Source organism: Cebus imitator, unplaced genomic scaffold (assembly GCF_001604975.1).
Source record: "Cebus imitator isolate Cc_AM_T3 unplaced genomic scaffold, Cebus_imitator-1.0 Scaffold152, whole genome shotgun sequence".
NCBI lineage: Eukaryota > Metazoa > Chordata > Mammalia > Primates > Cebidae > Cebus > Cebus imitator.
The window spans coordinates 1766630-1775768 of record NW_016107467.1 but is presented as its reverse complement, the minus strand read 5'-3'; the positions used below and the strand labels follow the sequence as shown (position 1 = coordinate 1775768).

Genomic DNA, 9139 nt, shown 5'->3' with positions numbered 1-9139 from the left:
CACGTGGAGCTGGGTAAGCTCGCTGAGTCTTGTGGTCTCTCTGGTCGTCCGCTTCCTGACTGAGGCGGATGACTCCAGCTCTGTCACCCAGTGTGACACCCAGTGGCATGATCACGGCTCTCTGCAGCCTCCACCTCCTGGACCCAAATGATCCTCCCACCTTGGCCTCCTGAGTAGCTAGGACCACAGGACTGCAGGCTTGCACCACCATATCCACTTAATTAAAAACAAAAATTGTAGAGATGGGGGTCTCTTGCTGTGTTGCCCAGGCTGGTCTTCAGCTCCTGACGTCAAGCAATCCTCCCTCCTTGACCTGCCAAAGTGCTGGGATTATAGTCGTGAGCCACCACACCTGCTCTCAAAGCTATATTTTCTTCTATGTTTTTCATTTTATGATAATATTCTGAGATGTGTCCAATTCACCTAGAAAATGGCTCCCAAAAAGAAACTTGTTAGTAACTCATGCCTTGTCTATTTTGTGAATAAAGTAAGCGCGAATATTGCTCCTGGTATAAACCTTTGGAAATGTAAGTTTCATGATCCTACAGGCCCTTTAAATTATAATCCTGTGTCCAAGGCTTGCTTTCTCCAAAAGCAGATGGAGGTTGGCCATGGCTTACAAGGTGGGCAGATCACCTGAGATCAGGAGTTTGAGACCAGCCTGGCCAACATAGTGAAATCCTGTTTCTATTAAAAATACAAAAATTAGCTGGGCATAGTGGCAGTCACCCATAATCCCAGCTACTCAGGAGACTGAGGCAAGAGAATCACTTGAACCCAGGAGACAGAGGTTGCGGTGAGCTGAGATCGCATTACTGCACTCCAGCCTGGGTGGCAAGAGTGAAACTGCGTCTCAAAAATAAATCTAAAAGGCAGATAGCATGCTTGCTTCAGCAGCACATATACTAAAATTGGAACAATATAGACAAGATTAGCATGGCCCCTGTGTTTAAAAATAAATTAAAAAATAAAAAAAGCAAAGGCCGGGCACGGTGGCTCAAGCCTGTAATCCCAGCACTTTGGGAGGCCGAGGCGGGTGGATCACGAGGTCAAGAAATCGAGACCATCCTGGTCAACATGGTGAAACCCCGTCTCTACTACAAATACAAAAATTCAGCTGGGCATGGTGGCGTGTGCCTGTAATCCCAGCTACTCAGGAGGCTGAGGCAGGAGAATTGCCTAAACCCAGGAGGCGGAGGTTGCGGTGAGCCGAGATCGCGCCATTGCACTCCAGCCTGGGAAACAAGAGCGAAACTCCGTCTCAAAAAAAAAATAAAAAATAAAAAAATAAAAATAAAAATAAAAAAATTAAAAAAGCAAGTAATATATACTCATTGAACGAGGATTCCCGCTTCTAGGAACTCATCTTACATACACAGTTGTCCACTTGTGAAACGATACATATACAATATTAAAAGACTCTTTGTATTAGCAAAAATAAAAATTGACAAGAACCTAAAATTTCAGCTGGGAATAAATTAAATATGGATTAAATGTGTACTATAAGGAGTTACATGGGTACAATGGAATACACTGCAGCTGTAAGAAAGAATAAAGAGGGTCCGCATTAACTCTTGTGTAATCATCTTCAAAATACACTGTTAGATGTAAGGGAGAAAAGAGGGGTCCAGATGCAGCGGCTCACACCTGTAATCCCAGCACTTTGGGAGGCCAAGGCGAAACCAGCCTGGCCAACCTGGTGAAACCCCGTCTCTATTGAAAATACAAAAAATAGCTGAGCATGATGATGCACGCCTATAATCCCAGCTATTCAAGAGGCAAGAGAATCTCTTAAACCCGGGAGGTGGAGGTTGCAGTGAGCCGGGATCGTGCCACTGCACTCCAGCCTGAGTCATAGAGTGAGACTCCGTCTCAAAAAAATAAATCAATAAAAAGACACAGCTCAGGACAATCCTATTGGATGCTTCCCTGTGTAAACAAGAATGAGATAAGATGTATGTCCAGGTATTTGATCACATTTGCACACAGTGTATCTAGAAGGACCTGTATGAGCTGGGAACACTGGACACCCTCACAGAGGGGAACTGCGTGGCCAAGGGAAGGGATCTTTTTGTGTCTTTAACATTTTGAATCATGTGATTGCATTCGCCTTTCAAGATAAATATTAAGATCAATTTCTTAAACTGAATAAGCGAAAGAAATCTAGGATCACTCTGTGTCTGGGATTGGCCAGTATATTCCCAAGGGACCAGAGAGTAAGTATTTAGGCTTTTCAGGCTAGTAAGAGCTCAGTCACCACCACCCTCAGCAATGTCTTTCAAATTCAAAAGCAGCCATGGACGTAAGTAAAGGAGTGGGTGTGGCCATGTGCCCTCAAAACTTTATTGAGGATGCTGAAAACTTTAATTTCATTTAAGTTTCATGTGTCATGAAGCATTCTTCACTTCAGTTTTCCTCCAATTGTTTAAAAATGTAAACCTATTCTTAGCTTATGGGGCTGTCACTGGCCAACTCCCGCTCTGTGGTGATGGCCTCTTCATTTCCGCAGTGATCTCACTACAGCTCAGGGGTGTGTCCAGCTCGGGGCACCCCGGTGAAGAGGAATGTTAACCTGCAAACTGGGATGCCATCGGTCTGGTGCCAGGACAGGAGGAATGTTGAAACACTTGGGGCCATAGATCGTAAGGAAAGAAAATTTGGATTAGGGGGTAAGAGCAAAGTGGAATGAAAGCCGCCATCAAGTAGGTGACAGGTTGTGGGAGGGGGTGGTCCCAGTCTCAGATACAGCGTGGCCAGGTAGGACAGGTAGCTTTGAGGCTCACCCAAAGGAGAAATATTGACCATGCCTAGAGTTTCCGTGGACAAGGAAGCCCTGGAGCAGCAGCTGAGCTGCACTTAGGGCACCAGTGGATCAGTGGCTGGGATGCCCTCGGTGTCCCCACCCCATCCTTGTTCTCACTACCTCAGGGCACGCGCACGCTCCACAGCCAAAACCTGCAATTTTTTTTTTTTTTTTTTTTTTTTTTTGAGATGGCCTCACTCTGTCACTCAGGCTGGAGTGCAGTGGCACAATCTTGGCTCACTACAACCTCCGATTCCTGGGTTCAAGAGATTCTCCTGCTTCAGCCTCCCAAGTACCTGGGATGACAGGCACCCACCACCACTATTTTTAGTAGAAACGGGGTTTCACCATGTTGGCCAGGCTGGTCTTGAACTCCTGACTTCAGGTGATAAGCCCGCCTCAGCCTCCCAAAGTGCTCAGAAAGAAAAAAAAATTATATAGGCTCGCAATCAAGTGCATAATAATTATTTTTTCTTTTCTTTGCATTTGTGAGTGAAAATTCATCTTTCAATCCTGACTCCTCGATGCCACTTGAAAGAAGACTTAACCTCATCTCATTCCGATTCCCTCCATGATTTCCAGGGATTTCTCATCTCTCTGCGTTGAATCCAGTGATTCAGATGATTTCCCTCATCCTCCTTCTTCCTCCCTGGGGTTCCTCGGGGTCTCCGTCCAGACTGCCGCATCCACTTTCTCTGTCTTCTCTCAAGTCCCTTCCGAGCTGGTGATCACGTGTTCTGTGTGTTTCCATGTCTTCTCTTGGACCCAGACGCAATCTTATGCTTACAAGTTTAGAACGTTACTCCCTTTGTTCCTCCTCTTCACCAGGGCCCTTCAAGGGAGGAGCTCCCACCTGTAGCAGGTCAACAGGTAAGCCTGAAGGCAGGAGGGTGCTTGTGTCAGTTACCTGTGTTCCCTGTCTATGCAAAAGCTCAGGTATGTGTCCAGCAGGCATTTCCAACAACATTTTCAAGACCCAACTCCCACAGGTGGCCCCAGGTGGAGCCGTCCCCACCTCAATAGAGGGCGGTTACCCCGGCCAAAAATCTTGGGGTCACCTTGGCTTGTGTTTCTCTCACAGTCCATATCCAATCTGTCAACAAGTCTTCTCAGGTCCGTCTTCAAAATGTATCCAGAATTTTATGCAGCGGAATATTATTCGGCCATAAAAAGAATGAAATCCTGTCCTTTGCAGCCACATGGATGGAACTGGAGGATATTATGTTAAGTAAGCTGGGCACAGAAAGATAAATATGGCACGTTCTCACTCATATGTGGCAGCTAAGAAAAAGTGGATTTCATAGAGGTAGAGAGTCCAATGATGGTTACCAGAGTCAGAGAAGAAATTCAGCAGATGAAGAGAGTTGGTTATTGGGTACAAAAATACAATTAGATAGAGGAAATAAGATCTAATGCTCACACAAGAAAAAAAAAACAAAGAAAAAAAATCTAACATTCAATAGCACAATAGGGTTACTACAGCTAAAAATAATTGTGTGTGTGTGTGTGTGTGTGTGTGTGTGTGTGTGTTTTAATATAGAGATGGGAATCTCACTGTGTTGCCCAGGCTGGTCTGAAGCTTGTGGGCTCAAGCAATTCTCTCACCTTGGCTTTCCGAAGTGCTGGGATTACAGGCATGAGCAACTGCCCCGGCCAATAATGTGTCATGTATCTCAAAATCGCTGGAAGAGATTTGGAATGTTCCCAACACAGAGAAACAACAAATGTTCAAGGTGATTATATGCTAATTACCCTGATTTGATTATTACACATTGTGTGCCTGTATCAAAATATCACGCTTACATCATAAGTATGTGCAAACATTATGTATGCATAAAAGTTAAAATTAGCTGTGTGTGTCTGTAGTCCTAGGTACTTGGGAGGCTGAGTCTGTAGTCCCAGGTAGAGGCTGAGGCAGGAGGATTGCTTGAGCCCAGGAGTTCATGACTAGCTAAACGTAGACTCTGCCTCAATTTCAAAAAAAAAAAAAAAAAAACCTGTAATCCTGGCATGTTGTGAGGCCAAAGTGGGTGGATCATTTGAGGTCAGGAGTTCGAGACCAGCCTGACCAACAATGCAAAACCACATCTCTACTAAAAATGCCAAAAAAAAAAAAAAAAAAAAAAAAAAAAAAAAAAAAAAAAAAAAAAAAAAAAAAAAAAAAAGGCCAGGCAAGGTGGCTCACACACTTTGGGAGGCCAAGGTGGGTGGATCACAAGGTCAAGAGTTCAAGACCAGCCTGGCAAGATGGTGGAACACTGTTTCTACTAAAATTACATAAAATACAAAAATTAACCAGGTGTGGCAGCGGGCATCTGTAATCTCAGTTACGCAGGAGGCTGAGGCAGAGAATTGCCTGAACCCAGGAGCCGGAGGCTGCACTGTGCCAAGATAGCACCATTGCACTCCACCTGGGCGACAGAGAGAGACCTCATCTCAAAAAAAAAAAAAAATAGCCAGACGTGGTTGTACATGCCTGTGGTCCCAGCTACTCTGGAGGCTGAAGCAGGAGAATCACTTGAACCCAGGAGGCAGAGGTTGCAGCGAGCTGAAACTGCACCACTGCATTCCAGCCTGGGCAACAGAGAGCAATTCTGTATATTTAAAAAAAAAAAAAAAAAATTAAAATTCGTCAGTGGTTTATTTTAATGTAGCCATAATTTAACCACTGCTTTCATTGATGGCTTCTCTCCTCTCTCCCTCTTCTCTTCTTCCCCATTGCTCTTAATTTCTATCTATCGCCATCTCAGGACACTGTTTGATTTTCTCCCCAGTGCATTTTGCTTTCTGAAAGTATCTTGTTTGTTCAATTCCTTGCGTGTGGATTTTCTGTCTCCCTTCCTCTAAAATGTAAGCTCCCTGAAGACAGGGACACTGTCGTTCACACCTGCCTAGACGAATACAAGTGAAGGCATTGCAGAACTTGCCTTCTTCAAACATGGGCACTAACAGCTTCCAGCACTAGAAAATTGAAATTCTCTTTTGCCTTCTCTTTAATGCTCTGCCTCTATTTCTAAGCTGGTTTTCTTCTGGATCTCGGTTCCGATTCTCACACACCTGAGTGAGCCTTACCGTGCTTCCGTTGCTGATATCAATGTTCGTCCTTCAAAATGTTTTTGGCACATTTCATGGTAAGGCTCTGAGACAGCGCTCCAAAATGTGTCTACATATCTTCTGTTGTGGTTACTTTGAAGTTTGTTGAATTATATTGTTTTGACAGAACTGTCACATCTCAAAACGTGTTGCTGACTAAAAACATATGCAAGACCTTTTTTCATTCTTTTTTTCTTTCTTCCCTTTTTGTTTTAAAGAAAAACTCTACCGTCATCTTGCAACTAAACGTATGGCCACAAGAGGGCACCATGAGGCCACACTTCTGCTCTACGCAAAGCGGGTGGAACTTAAGAGACCTGGTGGGAACACCACAAAACTCTGAGACCTTTATTCTTAATCTCTTTCTTCATTCCAAAGTCTACCGCCCAGTGGTAACACACCCTTTGGGGGACAGGCTGAGAAAACCAAATACGGGTACAACATTAACGAATAACAATAAATAATAAGCTGTGAATGTCTTCCAGTTGGTAGAAACTGTAAAAACACATTTACTCGGATATACTTTGTTCTAAGTTATTTTTATCAAGGTTGAGTAAAAGTGTATGGATCGACAGGATTGCGATGCAAACCCTGGCTGTGTATGCAAGTGTCTGTGTTCTGCTCTAACGCTCCATGTTCAGCACAGTGCAATATGGGAGTCCCTAGTCACACGTGTGTATATTTAAATTTTAAATTAATTAAAATTAAATAAAATTAGGCTGGGCGGCGTGGCTCACGCCTGTAATCCCAGCACTTTGGGAGGCCGAGGAGCGTGTATCACCTGAGGTCAGGAATTCAAGACCAGCCTGACTAACGTGGTAAAACCCCGTCTCTACTAAATACAAAAAATTAGCCAGGTTTGGTGCCGCATGCCTGTAAGCCCAGCTACTTGGGAGGCTGAGGCAGGAGGATCGCTGGAACCCGAGAGGCAGATGTTGCAATGAGCCAAGATTGTGCCATTGCACTCCCAGTTTCAAGCGAGTCTCTTGCCTCAGCCTCCCAAGTAGCTGGGACTACAGGCATGTGCCACCACACCCAGATAATTTTTGTATTTTTAATAGAGATGGGGTTTCACCAGGTTGCCCAGGAACTCCTGGCTTCAAGTGATCTGGCCTCCTAAAGTGCTGGGATTCCAGCCGTGAGCCACCATGCCCAGCCTCTCCACCAATTTTATCAATGACAACCTCAAAGAGAAATTTTGACCTTCAGTAATACTGTAAATGAGATGGTTCGATGGATTTGGAAGAAGTGGGGAGAGGAGAATATAAAAAGCCTTTCAAGTCCAGGCACAGTGGCTGACGCCTATAATCCCAGCACTTTGGGAGGCCAAGGCAGGTGGATCACCTGAGGTCAGGAGTTAAGAGACCAGCCTGGCCAACATGGTGAAAACTCATCTCTACTAAAAATAGAAAAAAAATTAGCCAGGCGTGGTGGCAGCTGCCTGTAATCTCAGCTACTTGGGAGGCCGAGGCAGGAAAATTGCTTGTACCTGGGAGGCAGAGGTTGCAGTGAACCAAGATTGCACCATGACACTCCAGCCTGGGCAAAAGAACGAGACTCTGTCTCAAAAAAAGAAAGAAAAGAAAAAGGCTTTAAATATGCACATATTGACAGTTTTCACATAAAAGGGGATGAAAAACAGAAAGTTAAATAAATAAATAAGTTGCACATAAACTTTGTCAATTGCCCTTACACCGGTTTGAGGCAACGGGGAGCCTGAGACTTTGGCATCAGAGACTCCTACTCAACTGTTAACTGGCTGTGTGTCATTAGAGAGATTAATTTCCCTCTCTGAGCTATCATCTTGTTTATCTCTACAATAGAGAAAATAACAGTCCCTACTTCTGGGAATGTGAGGATTAGGAAATTAAATCTTTTTTTTTTTTTTTCCAGACAGGGTTTTACTCTATCCCCCAGGCTGGAGTGCATTGGTGCCATCTTGGCCCACTGCAGCCTCTGCCTCCTGGGTTCAAACGATTCTCTTGCTTTTGCTGCCCGAGAAGCTGGAATTACAGGTGCCTGCCACCACGCCTGGATAAATTTTGTATTTTTAGTAGAGACAGGGTTTCACCATGTTGGCCAGGCTGGTCTCAAACTCCTGACCTCAAGATCTGCCTGCCTCGGCCTCCCAAAGTGCTGGGATTACAGGCGTGAGCCACTGTGCCAGGCCAGGAAATTAAATCTAAATCACCTGGTGCATAAAATGCCAAAATGCCTACGCTAATGACCATTGATTTCACATATCCTGGCTATATGACTTAAGAAATGCCACTCTCTGGTGTCAATTTTAAAAGAAATGTCTCTGTGTTATTAAGGATTATAAATTGGGTCCCCTCTGAAGTTCCTCAAGAGATACCAGAAAAGCTTTCAATAGCTTTTAACTCAAATCAGTTGATGGAAATGATTGTAACACCTCCATCATTGCCATTTGCTCCAGACATTGCTGCCATAGGACCTGCTTTTAGACTTTGTTGACATCAATGTCAGAGCAACAGCTGAAATAAAAGCATCTTCAAAATACTTCACAACCCATCTCAATGGGTTGCACAGAACAGCCAAGCCTGCTTGGAGTCCCATGTTTGGGCAAGGAGATGGTGGACGAGGGAAACTCAAGCCCCACTACCTGCCTTCAAAAAGCCTTTCTCCATAAAGAATATAGGCGTTTTAAAAAGATAAACAGATACCTCAAGTATTCACCGAAAGAATCACATCCACAAATTCTAATTTCAGGTCTGTATCGACCACAAGAGTCTGTGTCCAACAGGTGTAAAAGGCTTTTTGGCAAATTTATCACTTTACATACCAGTTTGCTTTTGGACACCTTTTTCATTTTATTTTTCTTTTTTCACATCAATCGGGGAATGTGCCAACATCGTAATGAAGTCTGAGGGAGGCACCTCTCACACACAGGCGTGAAAACCCAATCATCACGCTTATGAACTACAAAAGTATCCTGGATTTTATTAACGAGCACATTTCTGGGTTTTGCTCTGCCAAGCTTCCTCCTTTCATCCTCAGGCTGGTCTCCTCAGAGACAGAAAGCAGCTGTTCACTTCAAGACCGGAGTCTGAGTTCCGTGTAGGAGGAAGAGGTCAGGGAAAGGAAAAGGTTAAGGGGCCAAGGACACAGAACTTTCTCCCAGCAAGAAAACATCACTCCGGCCAGGACTGCATCACAGGGCTATTCCTAGGAAGCTGGGTGGCCAGCAGGTCACCTTTCCACCCTTTATAGAAAAGGTAGGCA

The 9139-nt window shown here is 44.4% G+C and overlaps 1 non-coding gene and 1 pseudogene across 1 annotated transcript; one reads left to right on the top strand and one right to left on the bottom strand.

The window, feature by feature from the left end:
• The first annotated feature begins 885 nt into the window (after positions 1-885).
• Positions 886-946, top strand: LOC119473379 (annotated as a pseudogene).
• Positions 947-8744: 7798 nt separating this feature from the next.
• Positions 8745-8848, bottom strand: LOC119473382. The gene has a single exon (XR_005202586.1). It is a non-coding gene; the product is annotated as a small nucleolar RNA U13 (small nucleolar RNA).
• Positions 8849-9139: the final 291 nt, after the last annotated feature.